At 34.6% G+C, this 25302-nt stretch overlaps 1 protein-coding gene across 4 annotated transcripts in view; it reads left to right on the top strand.

Annotated features, from left to right (window-relative positions):
- The window catches only part of LOC122398586 (GTPase-activating protein skywalker), a 48847-nt gene that overhangs the window by 2170 nt on the left and 21375 nt on the right, over positions 1 to 25302 (top strand). For 3 of the 4 annotated variants that reach the window (XM_043398622.1, XM_043398626.1, XM_043398625.1), the window contains exon 2: positions 6148 to 6227. The exons of the other annotated variant lie outside the window; for it this stretch is intronic. The gene's annotated coding sequence lies outside the window, so the exon portion shown is untranslated. The remainder of the gene's footprint in view (positions 1 to 6147; positions 6228 to 25302) is intronic. 4 annotated transcript variants of the gene reach the window in all.

The following is a 25302-nucleotide window of genomic DNA, read 5'->3' as shown; positions in this document are numbered from 1 at the left end:
CGCGCGCGTCATTTTGAAACTATGTATATGGCGTATTATCCGTGACATAGAGGGACAAAACTTGTTCGTACAATAAATAAGGAGTAGAAGAAACGATGAGTAATGACTTATGCGTGATCGAGTATATTTTTATTCGAATAATAATTTAATTCGATACCACAGTTACTTGAATTTTATTTCTTATATAAAGAATCATTTGAATGGCATTTTCGTGATTCGTTATTCCCAGGAATAATGATAAATAATAAATAAATTGTATATTATCAAGATATGTTTTATTGTTAAGCGAAAATGTTACGAGAAAGACAAGCAAAAAGATCAAATGGTTCGCATTAGTGTAATTAATGTTTTATGCTTAATAAAACATTTTGTTCTCTTTTTTAAACTTCTGAAATAAAAAATATATACATTTGTTTTGGACTTAATGCAAAGGAATTGAAATCATGTCGTATATAATAATTACTATTTTTTTATAATTAACAAATTGATCAGTTGATTCAATATTTATTTAATGAAAATTTAGACTATTCAGCGATACCTCTATTAATTTCTCCATAATGGATTGTTGACTTATTCGTGCAATGATGAGTTACATAAATATTTGACAAATGAACCGAATGAAAATTTTATTCCATTAGTCAATTGGTATTTGTGTCACTACAGAAAGGTAAAAATTCCCAGAGAGTAGAGAATTCATTAATTTGTATTTTTTTGGTGTTAAATTATAGTTACACTTTTTTTATTAACGAATTGGTAGGTTAACACAATATTTATTTAATAAAAATACAGATTATACAACGACAACTCTATTAATTTTCCAATAATGGATCGTCGACTTATTCGTGCAACGATGAGTTACATAAATATTTGCTAAATTAACCGAATGAAGTTGGTCGTTTAGTCTGATACATATTTTTCTTTTATCTCTATGCCAGTGCACAAGATAATAGTCTCGATTGGTTAATAAAACATTTTGCTTCTAAAAATGTAACATTATGTTTCCAGTTGCTGTTAGTGACAGAGTGTAAAATACGGAGGATCTTTTAACCAAATGAAAATTTATTCGAACAACTCTAGACTGCGATTCGCGAGTTATATGAGTACGCGACCGAAGATAAATTTGTACGAAGATGGTACACGCGTTCGTGGTAACGGATTAAAAAAGACTGTACGGATTCTCGACGTGATCGTTAACATGTGTCGTTCGCGAAACGTTCCCCCCACCGCCTTGTTCTCGTATTTGTATAGGCGATTCGCATGGTTCGAATTCCGTGGTGCTTGTTAACTGCGAAAATTAACATCGCGCACATAATACGATATATAATCTTCACCCATGCCAATAATACAATCGCTATTTATATACGGGTGTATCTAGCGTTCAATTGTTCCCTAGATTAACGAAGACACGTAGAAATTGTTTTACGACAGGACGGATGTAGGAAGATTTGAAGGTTATCTTCGTTTCAAGTATCTCGAAGTACATATCGAATAATGTAATATATTCCTAAATTGTAAACAGTTATTACGTAACAATATTCAAGTGTAGAGGAAGTATTCGCACATGTGGTGTGAATTTTGTAGTGCATTGCAAAAACAATTATATGTATTTATTTTCTTTGTTGCACGGTGTTTATGGCGGCGCTATACGTGCAAAGTAAAAACTAACTTACTCTGTAGCAGCCGATGAAATACAAGGAAATAAAGCATGGAAAGAGATAAGACGTAGATGGTGTTCCGTTTTCCAAACTAACCTCAAAGTAATATTATGTACTTGTCGAGAATTTGCCACAGTTTCGAGCGTTTAGGACAATGGTTCTCGGTTGTTCTTCCGCCGCAAATTGCTGCACTGTAATATATTGCCAGAGATAGGGATTTAATTATCGAGTAGTTCTTTATGGATCGTCGAGGGGTAATATTTATTGGAGTGAAAATTCATTTGCTTGCGAGAGATTAGATACGAGAAATTAAAGTATGCGAAGAAACAAGCTGCAGCTAAAACGCTGCCTTTAAATCTAACCTCAAAATAATATATTCGTCGGCGAATTTTCCGACATTTTCAGCGTTTGAGACAGTGGTTCTCCACCGGCGTGTAATTTGTATTCGAATTGTAATTTGTTCGCTTTAAATATTATTCGTATGATTTCTCGTATGAACAATGGCGAATGAAAAATGTATGTTTCGCACGATTTTCGTTGTATTATTCCATCGAATAGACAATTACCGAGGAGTTAGTAAAAATAAATGAAACCAAGAAATTGAACATCGAGTGTCGGAAAAGATTTAATGATTATTTATCGAAGGTGTGGCACGCGAAATGTACACGAAGAATTTACGCGCTTAGGCATATTTAAATCCCAGGCATCGCTTATTTTCGCGGTTGTTATATGGATACAAGATCCAAGATAAAATTGTAAAACAGAAACGTTTTTTTTTTTTATCGCGAGTGGTAATTGCATTTGAATATTTAAACGCGGGCCAATTTTAGAATATCTACGCGTCGCGATTAGAGAGATTAGTTTCAACGCGTTTCGAGTGTAACGAACGCGAAATTAATGGAATTTCTAAATTATTTAAAACGTATGTCTTGATCGCGAGGCACGTTAGCACGATTAACGAGCGTTCCTGTTGAATCGCCATATTTAATTGATACAAAATTAGAATACAAAGCAGCGAAATAGGCGTGAATATAAAATATTTTAATCGTTACAGAAGGAGAATAGTATTGCATATATTAAGTACAAAACCTGAGAGAATTTCTATTTCCTTCTAATCAAATTATTTCATTTACAAACGTAAGTTTGTTTTGTAATTTTCTTTGTTAATATTTACGTTTTATTATTCGTTCTGTTACTATTGTTTATTCCTATTTTTATTTTTATTTTTTCGGTAAATAATTGCACTATAATGCAGTGGTGTAGTGATAAAACATCCTAAGAATAAATTAGGTGTTAAAGTAATTAATCGACTGGATATTACATAGATTGTAGTTTGTAATTTCACTGGCAAAGACTTTTTATAACATTTCTTATATACAAAATAAGACGAAAATAAAGAATATCAGTTTTTTAACTGAGGCTTCATTAAAAAGTTATTAAAAAATTTCAAATCACTCTGAAAAAATTATTTTTGGTTGCTAGGCTCAATTACAATAATTTTTGTTGAATACACATACCCCTGAAATCCTATCCACTTTCGAGAAAAAAATTCGAGTAGGTGAAATTTTTAGACGAAATTAAAAAATTTTAAATCATACTAAAAAAATTATATTTAGTTACAGGGTTTAAGTACAATCATTTTTGGTCAATAGACATATCCCTGATATCCTACTCACTTTCGAGAAAAAAATTCTATAAGTGGACAAATTTTTCGACGAAATTAAAAAATTTCAAATCGTTCTGGAAAAATTAGTTACGGTTGCGGGGATCAATTACAATCATTTTTGGTCATTAGATATACTCTTGAAATCCTACCCACTTTCGAGAAAAAAATTCGAAAAGGTGCTTAATTTTCTGGCGAAATTAAAATTTTTCAAATCGGTCTGAAAAAATTATTTTCAGTTGCGGGGGTCAATTACAATAATTTTTGTTGAATAGACCTACCCCCGAAATCCTACCCATTTTCTAGAAAAAAATTCAGTACGGGCGGAACTTTAAACGTTAATAATTTTTTAACGGAGCCTCCATCAATAAATTAGTATTCTTGATTTTCGTCTTATTTTGGCCTTTAGAATATCCCATAAAAATTTTTCCCAGGATTGATCGAACATCTTGTATATGCTATTAATTTAAAAGAACATATTACTAACATATGTTACTATTAATTTAAAAAAAAACATATTACTAACACGCGTGAACAAAGCTTGTTTATTTCATATAAATTTAATGGAAGAAGAACATTCGAATATTTTGGGTCGAGAAGCTTCGTAACGCGACGTCCGCCATTTTGTAACACAGATTTCAGACATTCTGGAAACTGTTCGATTCCTTACTCTCGTTCGACTCCCCCGTATCGCCACCTGTTTGTCGACACAATCGAGCAACGATAATGGTGGCGATACGGCACAGTATCGAAGGTAACGGCGATCATTTTCCATAAGTGACTCTTAACCTAGAATATCGCATATAGGTCGCGGCTCTTGGACTGTTCCCGCGAAAGAGGTCAAAAGGTACTCGAGTCGCCTGGAATCGTTAAATCGATACGATCTTAATCTGTCGATTACGGGTTCTTTAAACGCTGAGCTGCGGTTTATCCGCGTACCGTTTGTGACTCACGCGAGTTACGAAATTCAGAACGAGCGTGCAACTTGCAGATAAACGCAACGCCCGCATAACATTCGATGCAAAACGACGGTGAATCGTTGCGGGTGTATCGAGCTGGTTATAAACGATACAGATTGCTTGTTAGAGCGATACAGATCAACCGAAAGGAAAGTTTCTCGGTTACTGTTATGCAATTGGCAAGGAAGTACGTATATGCACTTTTAAAAATTCATTATAGAGGCATTGGATAGAGAAAGGACAGAGGAAATCGATTTCGAAGTTATCGTCATGGTATTTAATGAAAAGTAATGCAACAAGACTAAACTTTTGAAAACTATAATAGCATGCTTCCAAACGTTGTGAAGATGTTGATTTGTAAAAATGTGAAAGCAACAATAAAACTGAAAAGACAAGAAGACTGAAAAGATAGCTCTTGCCTCGTGTTAATGATTACAGAATCACTGAGATCAATCACAGAAGAGGGGATTTCTCAAGATAATGTTGAAAAACGGGTCGCTAACTGCAATGGAACGAAAAGATAGATCTCAATTTCAGACGCTATGGAAACGAAACGTACTTCGTTCTTTTTAGATACACGTAAATAAAATAATTCGAATAGAAAAAGAAAGTTCAAACAGGGATCAGTTGTTAGAAATCAATTATTTTCCCCCGTTAAACAATCTTAAAATTCATGTAGAAATAGTTCGAGAAAAAATTCTCGGATCCTCTATGGCAACTGGCCGTACCGATTTTTTGTCAAGGAACGAGACATTACAGCATAGCGTTCAGTTATTTACTACGCCAAAGATATTTGCATTGGAATCATTAAAGAAACCACAAGTTTTTACGATGCAATTGCCAGAGGATAGACTTCTTGATAAATGTTCTACGACTAGCAAGAAAGTAGATGAATATATACATAGAAAAATTACGACGTCCAATAGAAGCTGTTGCATTATTTATTGAAACATTGAAGGGGGAGTTCCAATCGCTAAGTACCCCACGCCGGATAACTTCGTTGCGCTTTATGGTCAATAACTGAAGTTCGTAAACACACAGAGTAATACATACCCTCTATGGCAGCATATACACCACCATATTTGCATATTATACGCATCGTAACTTCTTCCAAACGGTTCCCAGGATTCTTACAACATTACGTTGTTTTGTTGGAAATGTAACAGTTTATTTAGACTTTACAGAGCACTTATACTGATTGCTTCGTTTTTGCCGTTTCAATCCATTCTTTTAAATCCCCCTCAGGAATTAAAAATTATGTTATGATTGTGGTTATTTGGATAACGAACGTACGCATGAGTGTAAAATTTAATCAAAATTAGGGAAACGAATTTTTGTTTTATATCAAGTTTTGCATTGTAAAAATAAATAAACAATTAGAATATTCTTAGGTATAGCAGTCAATGTGTTAAAACAGAAGGTTTAAAGGATCTATGAGAAGTTGAGAACAAATCTAACTTTAGCTTTTAACAATGGTACAGATTCCAACGATAGGGTGCACGTATCACAAAGATTAGCAGTGTTTTTTCAAAATGGAGGGCGACGCACCTGTGAAGGGAGACTTTTCATCAAAAATGTATATTAAAAATTAGTAAAATTAGTTATTGCTTGTCGGCAACGATTATGACTCGTCGCAGAATCGTTTGAAATAAAAAAAAAAAAATAGAAGAAATTATAAAAACTTATCTCAATGGCTAAAAGCCTTATTCGTTATTGTTAGCGATTATTGACATATAGTTAAACAAAGAGATGGAATCTGTTTTTTTCGCGCATATAAAACACCATACGAATGTTTCAAAATTAATTACCACGAATAGGATCACAGTCGTCGAGATAAGTTTTATTAATTTCATCGATTTTCATATTTCAGATGATCCTGTAACTAGTTCCGATGGCGTCCGCCAGGCGGTCTCATTTTTACAGGGGTACAGTGAGAGCTGCATATCGACGGTAATGAATAATAAAAATTGAATTAAAAAATTTATTTATACCCCCTATTTGTAATAGAATAAAATCCAACAACTGTTTTACCATATCCCTTACAGCGTTCTTTTGAAAAATTCATAAACGTCGCCGTTACTTTCTCGATCAATTTGGCGTGGAAATAACCTTAAAATGCATCGACCAAAATATTCCGTAGATGCACGGCTATCGAGAATATCACACCTAAATACTAAACATTCAACAATGAATAATGTACTCGTTCGAGTAGTTTTTAAAATATATTTTACACATCACTGTTGTCAAGACACCTATTATTATTAATAAGAATGAGTATTTTTAGCCACCTTAAGTCCACAACAATCGATATAAGAAGCTTATAGCAGTATTAGGTGCGAATGAATCGTACAACGGTATACATATTACGATTTAACGCTTCGATCCCGGGTGAGAGCGCCCTCTACATTATTTTAATTCTCATTACGTTTCTCAGTCTCGTTCCTTCATCCGTATTTCATGTTTCGTTCTAACCTCCCTTTTTTGCATCTGTAATGCAGTGTTTTATTTGTCAAGAATTAACTCTTATTCGGTGTAGAAATGCGGCAAGTTTTAATCGTGAAATTGTCTTCGGGCCGCTGCGCCGTCCGTGCGACGAAGACACGAAAGCTTGCTTCGGAAAAACGATTCGCACGATCGCACGACCGACCCTCCGCGGCAGTTGGGTCGGTGTCGTTAAATCACGATGATTACGGCATTGGGCTTTATTACTCGGAAGTAGGCAGTTCTCGTTTCAGGGACTTTCGTGTATAGGTAGAGCGAAACGAAACGAAGCTGTAATCTGTCTGCTTCTAGGGCTCGTCCGTGCTCGTTCGTTGGATTCTTTTTAATTCGCTAATCAGCTCTCAACATTTCACGGGACGTATCAGACAATTTAGCCCTTGGTACGCGTCTGTCTTTTACGACGCTCTGCCTACGTAATTAAACTTTTTTTTTTACAACGTATAGCGGTTGCAATCATTCAATTTCCTTCTTCTTCTTCATTTCTCTCCTTTTTCCCTCCCCGCTTCGAAGCGTAAATTTGTCACGGTGGATTTCCAATCGTTATTGCGACGGCGGGCAGATCCTTAAAACGTCGTAACTCTTGCTAATTAAAATCGTACACCTTGATATGCTGGAGGGTTTTGCTTGTAAATTACTTTTACTGCTCAAATCGTGAAGACTTTTTTTTGTTTGTTTGTCTATATTTGAAAGCCTTCTTCGGAGTATTATATAGCAACAATTAATGTAAACTGTACAAATTTAAATGGTAATACATTGAGTGCCAGGCGAATTATTTTATTGCTTTATAATAATCTAGTTTCAACACTTACAAACGTCCGAGAACACTTCTGTTATCGGATTTGGTAAAGCTTTTAATTAGGTAGTAATGGTCGCTTTAGAAATCGATAAATACTTTAGATAAACCCATAATATAATAAATCAAATATTCGTAGACGTTACACGTACAAAGAAGTGCCAAAAATGTATTGCACGGAATATCGAAGAATTTTCACGCGTGGGCGAGGTTTTCGAGTGCCCTCGTCTATGTTTGCAAACACCTTTGTACAAAAGATTTATCTGTTTTCATGCACGTTCTTATTTCACGCTTAAGTGTCCGAAGTTTCTTCGTAATAGATTACGGGCTATAACGATCAATCATAAATCTGTTGTGATACGATTTACGCGCGATACCGAACAGTCTGATGGACAACCACCAGTTAAAAGCAACGCTATCAAACTTTTTAATCGTTTCGTGTGGATCTGATATTTAAATGTCAATCTGGGTGTGACAAATCGCACGACCGACGGTAGAATGCCAATATATTTTGAAGGACACGAAACGATGACCGATAAAAAGTTGCTGTAGATGTATCTCAAACTTTCTATCAGAGCATAACAGTCAACTTTACAAACTTTCATCCGGATCGGTAAAAAATAGTAAGAGTTATAAGGGTGGTCACAAACACACAGATTTTTAATTTTATATTGTTAATTTGAAGAAGCATTAATTTAGAAATTTAACGTTTTCGTTTGATACGAAAAAAATCTAATAGTTGAAGAAGGGGGGGAGGGGGAAAAATTTATATTTCGTTTGCTTTAATTATATTTTAGCATCGTATATTATTCGACCCCACCGAAGCAAACTCAGAAAATGATATCAGTGGTGTTTTAATCGCAAAACGTACAAATATCTATTTTATCAAACGATATATATATATATATGTTTATTTTTATTTTCTTTCCTGACAACAGATGCTTGTATCGTTTTTTCATTGACTTGACAGCTGACAAAAATACAATCTGTGATAATAATTGAAGACTGTGTTCAACGTACACGACCGTAACTGTAATCATGGCCCCTATTCATCGTGTTAGCGATACGTTTTATTTTTGTTCTTAACGTTCATAATTGAACCCGAATAGTAGATAATTTGTACAATTAAATACTTTTTCAAGCACATGTTTGTTTTGATTATCGGTGTTTAGGTTATGTTCGTGGATCGTCGAAATCGATACGTATAAAATTGCAGAAAACAAACGATATATCGAACGTTTGATCTTCGATTAGATACACGATCTTTCCCGTTATCGCGCCCACGCTCTCGATATCGTCGACACTTCAAATCGAAGCGAGTCGAACCTAACCTATTAGCTGTCTAAACTCGTCCGGCCAGGTTAGGTGTATATTAGGTTAAGTTCAAGTTAGTTCGATCTGGTAATCGCGAGATTTAACGAAAGAATAACAATACGTACGCGATAACGAGAAAATGAAACCGATATTTGTCGATAGCGAATCAGTGCAGCGATATGAATTTTTGCTGTACGTTCAGACACAATGGGACTTCGAGCAAACGCGTGCAGACAATGGAAGATAATTATTTATTTCAAGACGATTCGTTTAACGCGTTCATACGAATTTATATGTGTTCAGAAATACAGAGAACGTGATAACCCGAAAAAAACCGCGTGGTCAGCGAACGTGTTAATGAAACGTTCGAATCTTATTAACGTAGCAAAACAAAAAGTAAACAGTGCCAATATACCATAATCTTGCGCAACGTAATAAGATAGAAGCGTTTCGTTTTTAAACTGCATCGAAATCTGCAATTCCACGCGTTTACCATTAACAGCAGGTGTTGAAATTCGCAGTTTTGTTATTCCATACTTTCGACGCGTTTTAAGAGCCGTAAACGCTTTCACGAGCACCGCCTTTCGTATCCGTGGCGAAGTTTTACGCGCGCCTTGCAACGATTTCGTCATCATTCGCCGAGCGTTAACTATATCTCTATCTTGCTCTATTTGTCCGTAAATATTTGAGGTTCGTGCGTGCACGTGAATTTCGAGACGCGACCAACTTCAATCGCTCGTGCGACCTCCGTCGAGCGTAGAGGTGTCCCCCAGCAGCTTGTAAATACAATCCGAGCCGACTTAGGTTAGAATCGTTCGAACCAAATCAACTGCTCAAGTCCAGTTAATTACTCGATACATGATTATATATTCTTACCTAATTATAATTTGTAATAAAATTTTGTTGAATAAAGTCAAAGATAACCATGATTATTCTAGAATTAAAATAAGAAATATCAATTCGTGATTTAATTTTCCATTAATTTCCTCGCAAGTTATTGGAGGTTAAAGAATAATTAAAATTTCTTTAAGTTTAAAATACGAGGATATCGGAACAGATTCGAAGAGTGTTCGCACAGAACAATATAAGTACCAAGATTTTCTCACAAAAATAGAAATCTATTAAAGTCGAAAATTTAATTTGGTATGTCGAATACGACTGAAAAGAATTTTCACGCCACCTTTTAATTTGCGTTGCTTTTGTAGGTGGACCGTTCACGCAAAAACGAATGAACGTAGCTAGATGTCGTTGGTGAATCTCTAGGTCGGATTGGCATTCGTAGCACGACGCTCTTCTCGGTGCAATTGCGTTATGGAATCGTTTAGATGCGCGTTACACATTCTTCTATCGTGCGTTAATAAACATATGAGCCAATCGTTGGTAAAGTGCCAGCAATCGGGTGCTTTACCTCGTGAATTCGCTTCGATATCGATTATAACTCGGTGGTGGACCGGATGTCCGTTCGGTCGAAATACATGTATACGTTACAGGGAACTCGAGAATTTAGTAAACGATCGTGTACGATTCTTAGTAGCGTCGTTTCCAATGTTAGCCACCCAGGTTCACAAATAATTTATATTTTTAATCAAATTGCATTCGTTATTCGTGCAACATTGGGATTTGATGTTTTCTTAGGTTAGAAAAGTACTGTTTGTCCCGGTTTCTAGAATCGTCCTGTACGTGCAGAGAATATCTGTGCTTTCACTAAAATTATCTAGTATTTGTATACATTTAGTACGTTTCACGGGTTTCGCATAATTTATGCGCGTATACAACTGTTTTCGCCGAAGCACCTGTTCTAGAGAATATTCTAAATTTAAACAGTTGCACAGTGTCAATCGCTTTGCGAAAACAATTAAGTTCCGTGTAAGAAGCCTTGAAACTTGGAACATTTACAGTCGCGGGTATAGCGATATTTACCATGAAATAATAATTCTCTCCGGAAGTGCGATCGAACGAAGTTTTATGTAGCTTAAAGTTCGTGGGAAATTGTTTAAACATTAAGATTTTCGCGGTATTTTCCCCGGTTTATATCAGCGTTAAGCGTTTTATAGTGTACTGCTAATTTTGCTTAAGCACTTTGATAGTTCTGTCACATATTGCTTGTTGCATTTCCTGGTTGTAAAATATTCTTTAAAATATTATCTCGGTAATTGTTCCATCCAAATTGCCATTTTCTTATCTTTTAAAACACTAAACTGTATTAACTTGGAAAAATTATTTTACCCATTCTAATTTATAAAATTATTTCAAAACTATTTTAACTTGGGTAATTGAAGAGTTCTTGCGAAGAGTAACGTACTTTATTCAAAGTTTTTTTTAAAGACGATGCATGTGCCAAGCTCGAGCGTTTTTGTTATAAATCATTTAATGATTAACGCTTCAGCTGACGCATACAGAGTTTTTATTAAGTTTAGTCATTAATACCAGTCTACAAACTAATTGACAGATGCAAAATTTTCTACAAAATTGAATCAGTTTTTATAGAATTTTCACCGAATTAAAAAATTAAAAATTCCCTCACACATTTTCACTATTATTAAAATTAAATAAAAATTCATGAAGATATTTAATCGAAGTTAAAGATAATTGCAATGCAGATAAATGTAACCGAGGAAACGTTGAAAAAGGAAATTGATAAAAGCGGAAAATTTATTTATACATAACAGAAAATGTCCTGTTCGCGTCTCGTTTAATATTGCCACAATTATTGCTATTTTTGTACGCATAGACACGTCGTTTATTTTCGTCGTTACTAAACTAGAATGCACTTTGTGGCGCGGTGTCTGTCGTCGATCGTGTCTATATAAAGTGTCCAATAAAAAGTATGAAACGAGTGGGATCCGTCGGTAAGTTTGCATAAATTATTCGCGCGTGGCCTGACCGCGTTCTTTTTGCCAGAATACAATAGGAGAATTCATTCACACGGTAACGTAAGAATAAATTGTACTATAATTTCGTTTATATTTTTATTGTTCCAAATATAATGCTATTTATATTTAGATCATTGCCACTTATTTAATGTCAGAAACCTGTGCTGCTGCTTTGTGCTGCTGTTAGGAACTCGTGAGAATCTCGTAGGGGGCGTGTAAAGGAAAGGAGGGGGTGCGTTTCGTCCGGGCCCTACTAGTGGGACTCATCAGTAAGGCCTTTCTAGCAGGCCCGGTCTTAGACGACTGGGATGTTGGGAAAAAATTTAATAGGAGATTCTAGAGGCCAAAATAAGACGAAAATCAAGAATATCAATTTGTTGATGGAGGCTTCGTTAAAAAGTTATTAACAATTAAATTAGAAAATTTCAAATCGTTCTGGAAAAATTATTTTCGGTCGTGGGGGTCAATTACAATAATTTTTGGTGAATACACATACCTTCGAAATCCTACCCACTTTCGAGAAAAAAAATCGGGTAGGCACAGAAATTTGTCGACAAAAAAAATTTTTCAAATCGTTCTAAAAAAATTATATTTACTTACAGGGGGCAATTACAAGCATTATTGGTCAATAGACATACCTCTGATATCCTACTCACTTTCGAGAAAAAAATTCGAGTAGGTGGTCATATTTTTCGGTGAAATTAAAAAGTTTTAAATCGTTCTAAAAAAAATATTTTTAACTGCAGGGGTCAATTACAATCATTTTTGGTCAATAGACATACCCCTGAAATCCTATCCACTTTCGAGAAAAAAAATCGGGTAGACGCAGAAATTTGTCGACAAAAAAAATTTTTCAAATCGTTCTAAAAAAATTACTTTCGGTTGAGGGGGACAATTACAAACATTTTTGGTCATTACACATACTCTCGAAATCCTAGGCATTTTCGAGAAAAAAATTCCTTACCGAAAATCTAATTAAATGCTTAAATTTTTCGACGAAAAAAAAAAATTTCAAATCGTTCTGGAAAAATTATTTTCGGTCGCGGGGGTCAATTACAATTATTTTTGGTGAATAGACATACCCCCAAAATCCTGCGCATTTTCGAGAAAAAAATTCAGTACGGTTGGAACTTCAAACGTTAATAACTTTTTAACGAAGCCTCCATCAACAAATTAGTACTCTTGATTTTCGTCGTATTTTGGCCTCTAGAATACCCCATTAAAAAGGGTCGATCGAGCGCTTGTAAGAGCGCGAGCCCTCTGGTGGCGAGCATGGGAGGCGACGCCACAGAACAGTTTAGTAATCACCCCCTACTTATTAAGAAACAACAGACATGTACGTGAAATAATTTATTCAACTAAACGTTTAAATATTTGAACGTTATTCATTTGTATAATAATAAAAATAAAATTCTTGTAAATAGTCTCTTATTTATACGAATAATCGTAACCCTTGTCTGTGATCAATTTAATGACTATTACATAATTGACGCATTGCGGTTTATCACACGTTTGTCGCGATCAATATTTGTCAAATCAATGCCTGTTTAAATTCTTAGAAATGCAATTTAACATATTACACGGGCAATCGATCAAATTTCATCGAGATTATTTTATATAAATCACATCCATTCGTTAAAAGAAATAATAATTGTATAATGAAAAATTAAAAGTGTTTTAAGCAGTGTAGGTCCGGATGCATTCTATAATTAAATTGTTATTGAAAAGACACATGGAATTTATTTCGTTAGTGTTATTTTTGGTTTGGTGAAAACGTTGATCACGTTATGTGTGCGTCGTTATTTCCGAACAAAATATAGATTATCATTCTACTTCCGTTGTTCTTTGTCTCGCACAAGGACTAAATATATTTCAGAGGGATAAACACCTACGCTATGTACACCGTCCTACTTCGTCAGATAAGCCGTACTATAAAAGTCGAATTAATTATGCAATATAATCTGTCTGTATTTTACTATTGTTAATACGGTCTAAGTCCGTCGGTATTAACCCTTCCTAGACTTGGATTGTAGACGCGTTTCGTTAACTGATGTAATTTATTTCCAACCAGTTATAGACAAATGAAACTTTTAAGAATAGAAATTCGAAAATCAAAAGAAATAGTACGGAAGAAAAACAATGTAACATTTGTTTTTCCCTTAAATTGAATTGTTTAGGGTAGACTGGTAGAAGGGAAGGGGGGACTAGATTTTGTTAAATGAAATGTAGTTTATTTCTTTATAGAAAGATTCAAGAATGTGGAATATAGAATTTTACGACGTAGTAAAATTTAGTATTCTAATCCCCTGAATTTGTCTACCATCATTCTTGTTGCATGACGATGAGCTTGCCTTATCATGCACCACGATTTCACCCATTTCGATGTCGTAAAGAATAATCGCACAAATATCCTCTTTGATCATTTAATCAAATAGGGAACGTTAGATAAGAAACGTGGATTAATTCCATTTTCAGGAGTTATTATACGCGCGTGATATGAGATGCTCTTTTCCTTTTAATGCAACGAACAACAATGGCAGTCGAATGTCTCGAGCATTTAAAAAACGATATTTAGAAATAGTTAGGAGACGATTTTATACATCACAAAAGTATGTACATTATTATCATTGCTTTAAGATTAATAATTGAGAATTGAGTAAAATGAACTCTAACCTTTCTACAACCTTATTTATAACATGTTAATAAAAGCTATATTACGTAGGCTGCATTTTCCACTACGCTATTTATAATCGCATTTTAAAAAGATCGAGAAGTATTATTATAAAAGACAATTGAAAAGGAATTGCAAGTCCTGTGACTAAATGCAGGCAAAATCCTCGTGTATCGTTTTAAAAATTACTATTACCAAGCGACATATGTTTCACTTGTGTTTATAGGTTGATTGTAGGGATGTAAAAGACGATCTGGTTAGGCTCCAACGGTAAAGCAATAAAGTATATTACGATAGACAGAACAGTAACCCTAAGATATTAGCTCGACAGTAAAGCTTTTGAAAATAAAATTTAAAATTTTTCTGAGGCATGCAAAACATTACCCTCATAAAGTCATGATATTTGGTGAAAACATCAGTTAGGGGGCACGTGATAAATATAAATATTTCGATCAAGTATCTATGCATCCTTTCGAAATTAATTAAATTTCATGTTCCATCCAGATCATTTCAGAAAGTTACTCGTGTTTAAAATGCAAGACCTATATTCCATTATGGCTCTTGTGATCCAATTGTTGTATGTATGGATGTATGTATGTGTGTGTATGAGTTTCTATGTGCATACGTAACTAGTGAGAGCGGTCGAGAGAGAAGACAATATCGGTAACTATGATTTGCCCCTCCCTCTCCTCGATTAAGCTTTCCCTCTCTTATCAGCAGCCTCCGGCGTGCAAATTAGCGCAGCATAGCGCAGGCTGTGAACGACCACGGCGGTTGTAATCTTTTTATTAATAAAAAGTAGTAGAACGGGGCACTTCCCCAACCGGCTGAACCCTAAAATTAACCTTACAACACAATTAACCATATCCTCGTATCTGTAAACTACTACGATAAGTTTGTAGATACACGAAATATACAGGGTGTTCGGCCAACCCTGGGAAAAATTTTAATGGGGGATTCTAGAGGTCAAAATAAGACGAAAATCAAGAATACCAATTTGTTGATGGAGGTTTCGTTAAAAAGTTATTAACGTTTAAAGTTCCACCCGTACTGAATTTTTTTCTCCAAAATGCGCAAGATTTCGGGGGTATGTCTCTTCACCAAAAATGATTGTGATTAACCCCCGCAACCGAAAATAATTTTTTCCAGAACGATTTGAAATTTTTCCCCCCGTCGTAAAATTTCACACCTTTTCGAATTTTTTTCTAGAAAGTGGGTAGGATTTCGAGGGTATGTCTATTCACCAAAAATAATTGCAATTGACTCTCGCAACGAAAAATAATTTTTTCAGACCGATTTGAAATTCTTTTTTTTCGTCGAAAAATTTAGGCACCTAATTAGATTTTTGGTAAGGAATTTTTTTCTCGAAAGTGCGTAGGATTTCGAGGGTATGTGTAATGACCAAAAATGATTCTAATTGACCCCCACAACCGAAAATAATTTTTTTAGACCGATTTGAAAAATTTTTTTTCGCCGAAAAATTTCAGCACCTACCTGATTTTTTTTCTCGAAACTGGACAGGATTTCGGTGGTATGTGTATTCACCAAAAATGATTGTAATTGACCCCCGCAACCGAAAATAATTTTTCCAGAACGATTTGAAATTTTTGAATTTAATTGTTAATAACTTTTTAACGAAGCCTCCATCAACAAATTGATATTCTTGATTTTCGTCTTATTTTGGTCTCTAGAATCTCCCATTAAAATTTTTCCCAGGGTTGGCTGAACTCCCTGTATAAATAATTAAATAAGTTCTGCTACCGCGACAATCTCTGCACATTTATTTTTCAAGACGAAATTATGTTTTCGTCGTACAGATATTCATAAATTAATATTCGGGGCAAAACAGTAAATAGCTGTATCTGTGAAACGTTTAGATGCCCCCATAAGGAAACATGTGCGAATCATGTGAAATTTCCTCATCGAATCTCGCAGATTGTTCTTGTTATGTTCCCAATCGAGCGAACATTTTTTTTTTAATTCAATCCGACAGTCGGCATCGACATAAATTCAACGATGTCAGATAAAATTGCTTCGCCTCGATAACTTCCTTGGAAAATCATTCTGAAATGTAATAAAGTCCCTTATCGACTCGTAAGTCGAGCATTAACGTAAATCAGTGGATAGACACATTGTAACTGCATGTAAGCATCAAACAGTTTTATCGTAGGTTCGATCTCTTGTTCATGGGTACGTAATCGTATTATTATTGGACACCTGATAAGTGCTCGGTACAAAATTCTGCTGACTTGCACGTTAATAAGAAACCTTATTTTTAAAAATGATTTCCTAAGCAAGTTGTCGAAGAAAAGCCATTTTATCTGACATCGCAGAATTTGTTTCAATGCCATCTACGATACCGGGTGAAAAGATTGTACGGTATACCAAAAAAAACTAATTTCTAAAAAAAAGGATTCAATATCGATACATATAATCATCGAATATTTCCATATTTCGTATTGCAATTTTAAACAAATATCGAGGTCATCGCTAGATATGAAAAACTGCCGTAGCAGTCAACATGTTAATAAACGCCATTTTTTATCTGACCCAATAATGCTCTTCTTCGTATTGTCACGTAATTATTTCCGTCGTTTCCTGGAATTGGCCGGACGAACTCTGTTTTTCTCTTATTCTCACTGTCTTCCATTTGTTTTCATTGTGTCTCGCTCTCACTGTTTCTTCGTCCTCGTCTTTTACTTATACTCGGTTCATTCAATTCCGTTCTAACGTTACCGTAGACGCACCGGACGTTGGAGCTTCCTATTGGTAGAACGAGATTGGTGACACGCGTTCTACCAATGGGGAGAGCCCGAATGCACTCACGCCTTACGTATAACAGCTGTGGTTTAAGTATGGATGCAGACGCGAGCTAGCTGGCGAAAGATAACAGCTCTCGATTCCTGGAACCCACTTGTCCTTCAAGAATAACATCGCGTAGTGCGTGGAATAAATATAGGAACGTCGTAAAAACTGTAGGGAACGAAGACGGTATCCTCGAGTGTACTCAAGTGCGTTCGATGTCAACAATTCTAGTAACCTCTTCAGAAACGAATTACCGTGTTCGAAATAACTAAAAACTCTATCTGACATTGAACCATAACGTGTGTCGGTCTGTTGTACAACTTAATTATCTTTTATTAAATTTGAATGAAATTCAATTTTCATTTAATCAATTCCAAATAACAACATCGAGAAATTTATGCATATAAAAGATAATAGTAGTATTTAAGGAAAACGAAGACTGGTTTCAGATTTCTAATGTTTGCAAACAAAGCATTCTATTAATAAGTTGCAGAGTAAGAGAAGTAGCCACGAAATGTTAATGACTGGTGGAAATGAAACAACAAGGTCCGAAGCATGTCGTGTTGAGTGATTTATATGAATTTGCGAGAGTATAACAGTTCTCAAAGTGGAGTTGATCTGTTTGGTTTCCGAGACTTATCTCACCCTCGCTATACCATTGTCCGAGCCTCGCAGTCCGGGCACCTTATAGGTCGAATCAAGAACGTAGCGACGACAGATGGAATCCTATTTCGAACCTAAACCTGTTTAAAATCGAAAACTTCGAAAATGGCGCGTCACGCGAAGAATTTATTCTTACGAAGGCGTGGCAACGTGCTAAGCGTCAACTCTATTGCAGCAGACACGCAATAAAGCGGTTAAGCGAGGATAAAAATGTTGCAAATTCTTATCAATCTACTATTGATATTGAGACTTTATTACGTGATCAAAACAAACGTACTATCGCGTTTGATGTGATTAGAATCTGTTTTCTAGATCGGTCGACGATCGTACGAAAGGACCGCCGCCATTTTGAACCTCTTGAGAATCGAAAATAATTAACAGTTTTATTTAACAAACTACGAAGTATTTTCATATATAATTTTCTGTGTTGAACAAAATTATAGGAAAATCAAAAATCTACGGATTTAGAATGTTATATTAGTAATCGTTCGATGCGTGTTGGCGAGGATACGGTGAGTAAGAATAAGAGGTTAGGAAAACGAGCCGCGCGAAGACCGATGAATCTTCCGATCGATTTCATCGCGTGCGACCACCTTTCCACGATACAGGTATGTATGATGAGGCAGAAAATAAAGTACGGTAATCGAATTTGCATGGAAGAGTAACTCTTAAACCGTTTAACCGGCGACTCACGAGAATGCTCGTGACACTTTTGATCAAAGGACTCTGATGTTCGGCCCTATCTCGCCGTGGACACGCATGACATTTAAACCGCTCTGTAGGGAACGATAGGAACGTGTTTATCTTTAAACGCGTAAATGCCCCAGACATGTAAATACGTTAATCGATAGATGTTGTTATTGCGAGACAGTGATGCGTTTAGAAGCAAATCCATTTAACGAAGGCGTGACTCATTAAACGCTGCCGATGAAACGATTATTTAGGACATCGATATAACGAGCTTATGGAAAATCTAGTTTTTTTTTTAGTGTATCGGTTGATCTATAGTCGCATCATACATTCAGTCACGAAAGTCTTGTATTTATTTATTAACGCGCGAGGTAATATTAACTATTCTATGAAAAAATTATTCTGCAGGAATATTGTAACGAATAGGGGAAAAATGAAATGTCGTCTGTCATTTAGTTACATTTTCAATATAAAAAACATAATTAACCTTTGAGTTTGCAAACTCTGCAAATTCGAATAGAAGTATTCCAAGAAGTTTATTGGCAATCACATTTTTATAATAGATTTACCAAATTTAAAGATGAATTAAAAATATTGTAATCCCAGAATTATAATTCATAAATTATATTATTATAATTAAACAAAAGCTACTTCGTTTTAAGCATTTCTTTTAATTCTACAAAATGCATAGTGTTTAACGATTAATTAATATTCTAAAAATGATCAATATCTATTAGTAAGTATGTATCTCAGCGCTCGATGATGACAATGACTAATTCTACGTGAATTGATCAGTGGCATATACGAACTACGCATTTGTCATGACTAGTATAAATGCAATATTACCGCATATACAATTTAAGTGAAATAATTTTATATTTCGCAAGAAAAGATGATACGGACATTATGTAGCATCGAGATAGTACCAGTGATGGATTTATAGTATTAAAATATTGACATTTACTAAATTGTCTGTTTTGTAACAATTCAGATATAGAAAATCAATTTAATGTTACAGGGTTAAATATATGTACAAATTTTATAATTATCGTTAATAGGTTGATAAATTATCAATGAGTTTCAGAATCTTTATATTTTTCATTTGGCAAGCTACTAAATATATTGCAATAACAAATTATAATAGGCAACTTATTGTATATACAGGGTGTTATTAAAAAATTAAATTAAAACATTTCAAATCGTTCTGAAAAAATTATTTTTGGTTACGGGGCACAATAACAATTATTTTTGGTGAATACACATACCCCTGAATTCCTACTCACTTTCGAGAAAAAAATTCGAGTAGGTACTAAAACTTTTAGACGAAATTAAAAAATTTCAAATCATACTAAAAAAATTATATTTACTTACAGGGGTCAATTACAAGCATTTTTGGTCAATAGACATACCTCTGATATCCTACTGATTTTCGAGCAAAAAATTCGAATAGGTGCTGAAATTTTTCGGCGAAAAAAAAAATTTCAAATCGTTTTGGAAAAATTGTTTTTGGTTGCGGGGGTCAATTACAAGTATTTTTGGTCATTAGACACACCCTCAAAATCCTACCCATTTTCGAGAAAAAAATTCGAGAAGGTGTGACATTTTTCGATAAAATTAAAAAATTCCAAATCGTTCTAAAAAAATTATTTTTGGTTACAGGGGTCAATTATAATCATTTTTGGTCAATAGTCATATACTCGAAATCCTGCGTGTTTTCGAGAAAAAAATTCAGTACAGGCGGAACTTTAAACATTAATAACTTTTTAACAAAGCCTCCATCAACAAATTGGTATTCTTGATTTTCATCCTATTTTGGCCTCTAGAATCTTGCATTACAATTTTTCAAGTACCTCTTATCATTTTACAGTAATTATACAAAAGAAATTCGACATTACACGAGTAAGGATAAGATAGAAATATCTGTCTTCTAGATAATTATAAATATTTTCTAAAAACGATCCAGAAAGACTACATTATTCATACGATAAGTACCCATTGTCGTGCTGATATATCTGCAAAAAATAAACTCGTTATCGGATCACGAAAATAAGAAATAAATGCTCGAACCTGTAATTATTATTACATTAATTTTCAACAAAGAATTCCGTTAACGTATTACACGATTTTATGTCCTACCAGGAAGTTGCAAAGTCATTGCATTATTCATCCGATAAATTCCTTTTATCGTGACGAGGTGACAATAGGGAAGAAATTTAATACTATAGCGCAATGATAAGGCAAAAATGGCTGGTTTCTTATAACAGGAGTTTGTACGTACCTTAAAGTGAAACTGCCACGAAGTCTCACCTGTATCGATTTCGTCGCGTGCAAATATGTACTCCCACACAGATCACGTGCGTAACATAATATGTATTTACATCACGATGAAATTGGGTAATGTCTCGGCATTAACGCGAGATATCGGTTATAAGCATTCCAGGTACACTGCATTATCAAGTATCAAGTCCATTCCATAGGTTGTTCATTTACAATAATCAAATATAATATTTAATACATTAAAAAATAACTGTAACGAATGTCTTATTTTTATACTTCATAAACATTCTATTCAGTTGAATCTTCTTCCGAAGAAACATTATTTTCGAGTTCCATTAAAGTTCTAAGATTTTCTTCTAATAATATAGTACTTCGAATTTCTAGCAATAACGTGATTCAGAAACGCTCGATTAATTTGTCTTTTCCTCGATGGCAGCAGTTCGTTCCTGGAATACGAAATTCCACTGATGATTCTCGTGGAATCAATTCGCCAAATTTGGACAGATTCCCAAATTCTTGCAAGTGACGATGAACTGTACCAATTGGAATGAACCCAATCTTTCTGCAATCTCTTCTATCGTTAGATGTGGCTCTGCGTCAAACTTAAACCCGAAGATTCATTATCAGAATCCACTGCGGTTATACAATAGCGCTCGTGAGTAATCCTTCACGGAATTTCTGAAATCGGTGCGTTACGCTTTGTCGCGTTTGAAGCATCTTTGAAGCGTGTCCCGGTTCCAAGTAACGAAACGGGGAATCGTCGTTTCGCTTGAAACCTGGGCGAGTGGCGATCTTCGTCTCGAGTTACATTGCGTCGCCGCGTATCGTCCAACGGAAAAGGCGAATAGGACACTTCGAAACCGAGCAAGATACAATAACAAAATTTTGCACGGTAGAATATTTAGTCTGTTCAGGCACCTTCGGAATTAAACATACGAAACAGGTTGCTCTTCTGTGTCGATAATGGAAACGACACGATGAATATTGATGGTACGCCAAATCGATTCTTTTGCGTAGAAACGACCACCGTGGGCCAAGTGTAATTAATATGGCGGCCGTGCTCGATGGGGGTGCACGCGTTAAACGAAACAGAAACACACATTTACTTTTCCTTTCGATTCGTTTAGAAATAATATTGTACATCCTTTATTTTAAATTGGGAATCAGGTTATTAAAACTCGCGTGTTTACTTTCAAATGTTGGTAGTTCTCTTTTGCTTGTTATCATAGTCGTGAAATCGCCAGGCTGTGAAAATAAATAACGCGAGCACGTCTGTACAGCATTCATCGATACAAGTTGGCAACGATCATACGTTTGCTCATCGAGAAGCTGTATTTTTGTTTCCTTTTCTTTTTCTTTTTTACTGCGGGGCTTTAAAAAGAAGTCGATTTTTCTGGCTCTTCGTTAAAAACAGACACATTACTATTTATATGTCGAACTGGTTTGTTGAACGTTGTCGAAAAGCGATATTTGTGCTCAGATTTTTATTTGCAACGCATAAAACGTGGCCTGTTAAAGTATTATGGTATATTATTTATTAATAATTATAGTGTATAATTTATTATATATTTGTAATAACAGCAGACTCGTTATTAAAGAGATTAAAATAAATGTTAAACATGGTTTTACAATTGAAAATAATTTTTCACGAATGATATAAACAAAATATTACATTTATGACTGTTGTCACAATTACAATAACAGCAAAAAATAAATATTCGTGTTGAATCTTCAACATCTTAGATAATTAATTTCCGGTTACATTAACCCAATTGGTTTCAGTCGGATCGATCGGTATTGTAATTAATAATTTGGGTTCCATCGAAATGAAAATGTAAGTTGCTTTCTAATGGTTCGTCGATAGGTAATGGATTTACATACTTTCACATTGGAATTACATCTCCATGTTGTTTGCTTCATAATTATTCGCACATGCTCCGATCATGAGATGGGAACTAATGCTAAAATTAGACATTAAGGAGCTTAAGTGCCTCGCAGCGCAGAAGTTTACGTTTTAATTTATAATTGTATATTACTGGCATTACACAGCCCCCTAATTTATTTTTATTTTTTAAATAGAGATCAGTGATACGTGCAGCACAAAAAGAATTAATTTCCCACTATTTTCCAGAGTAGGAATCATGATCCCTGAGGGTGGGGGGAGGGGGAGGTCACAGTTAAAGGGGAGCACGAACGATAATTTTAAATATAGAACACTATGGACGATGTTTTAAGTATATTACGTATTTTATTTAATTAATACTCCCACTTTTTAAATATGGCTTCAGAAATATTGTACAAATACTTTTTCGTGATTTTTTTCTTTTTACGTAAAGAAATTTACAATTATATAAAGGCAAAAATATTAAAGAAAGTATACATTTTAGTAAATTAACGTTGTGGAGCAAATATTCTTTATCTTATTTTCCCCTGAAGAAAAAAGATCGATATTTTTAAATTGAATTATCATTGTGTAATTATTAAAATATAGAAGGAAAAAATAAGACCCAATCGTTAACGAGCACGTGATGTTTCCATGCCATGTAATCTGTGTTTGGAAATACTGATCTTTAATACTTTTTTTTTACATTTATTATAGTAAATATTCTTTAAATATTTGTATAATACAGAATTCAATGAATGAAAATAATTTCGAATTGATTAAAATAACTATAACCAACTTTATTTTACGAAGTTAAATTGGTATTGTTAATTAGCGTTATTAACTGCTTTTCAAGTAAATCCACAGAAGGTATTTATCGTAAATTAAAGCGTACGATCTTGAACACCGTTCGTTCGATACATTATTCATAAATAGTATAAAAGAACGTAGGCGTCCATTAATAGTGCAACGAAATAAATTAGTATCTTCTATTTACTGCACAAATTCCTTAATTTATCATTTTGAGATCTTGATTTCGTTTTAGTACATTTTGATACGAATAATTCGGGCTTATAACGTTAATTAACAATTAACAAGCAACGCAGATTATCGTAGAGCAAATTTATAGAACTCGATGTTTTTTTTTTTAAATATATCTCAAAGTTTAATGACTCGAACATTTAACTAGAAAGTTGAATACAGTCGTAAATACTGCACGAAAGTATAATAATTTCTTCGAAATATCGTGACTTGCACATTTATTTCGAAGTCGTTTCCATACGCTTCCGGTTAACGTGACTGTCGGCCGCGAGTTATTGCACAATGCTGCTACAATTCGTCCGTATTTCATTAAACACTAATGGTCGTGTAATTATAGCTCGCCTGTAAACGTAACATCCACGTAACAGTTCAGGCCTGTTTACTCGCCTCTATCGATCGACAGCCCCAATATGCTGCACCGGTGTTGCCCGATTACGCGCCAAAAATGCGATCGAGCTAAACAGCTGATTTCCTGCTATCGCGAAATCAGCTGACTCGATGCGTAGGAATCGATCATCGACACCGAAAACGTGTTTCGCTCGAGCCCCCAGTTACGACAATGAGACGAGCAAATTTATCTGGATAAGAATTTTTAATAACGAAGTGAAGATAAATAAGCGTTCCATCTATTACTGGTCGAATAAAAATAAAAATTTCAATTATACAGAGAAATGTTTCACGACGAATAAATACGAATTTCGGTCGAATGAAATATACGTTGGTCTCATTTGTTGTTCGAATAAAATTGTTCTCGTGGTATCAGAACGTTGTGAAGCAATACGTTCGTCGAAATAATTTTCCAAAATAAGAACCAACGCATAAAATTCTTATCTAGATAAGAATTTCGAACGATGAATGCAAGATAAATAATTAAATAAAAATAGAAGCTTCAATTGTGGGGAGAAATATTTCACAACGAATGAATACAAATTTGACTAAATTACTGTCACGAATAAATTACTATATGTTTGTCTTATTGGTTATTTATTATTTGAACAAAATTTTGCCTATATCTGGTACGCTATCATCGTGAAATAATTTTATCTCTGTCCTTTCGAACGAACGAGATCCGCCTTAATGGCGGATTTACAATAGACTTCGAGTCGCCATTTGTCAAAGCAATTTTGAAGAACCAATCAAAAACTACTGATCAATTAGAATACTGTACCATTTATATAGTGTACTTTCCTTCGTAGAGTCCTTTTGTGCATTTTATTGAAACCTAACCTCAAAACTGGAGGCAACTGTGACACTTCCAGTTATTCTGACGCGACATCTTCCATCGAAAAGTAGAAATATTTTTTACCGAGAAACGAATAAAGCAAGAAACAGATATTATAAATACGGCGAAGTCGAAATGATTTTATTGAAACTTAACTTAGAAAATAGGGTTAATTGGTACTTCCAGACGTCTTGACACATTACCATCGCCAACTTCGGGAACAGAAATGTTTCTAGCAGGGACACCGTCGTGTGAAAAGCGTGAAAATAACTACAACGCCTATAACGGACGG

This window comes from Colletes gigas, unplaced genomic scaffold, assembly GCF_013123115.1.
Source record: "Colletes gigas isolate AHSC1104 unplaced genomic scaffold, ASM1312311v1 Colletes_gigas_Sc00011, whole genome shotgun sequence".
Classification (NCBI taxonomy): Eukaryota; Metazoa; Arthropoda; class Insecta; order Hymenoptera; family Colletidae; genus Colletes; species Colletes gigas.
Note: the sequence above shows the minus strand (reverse complement) of the source record. Positions and strands in the feature narration are given on the sequence as shown.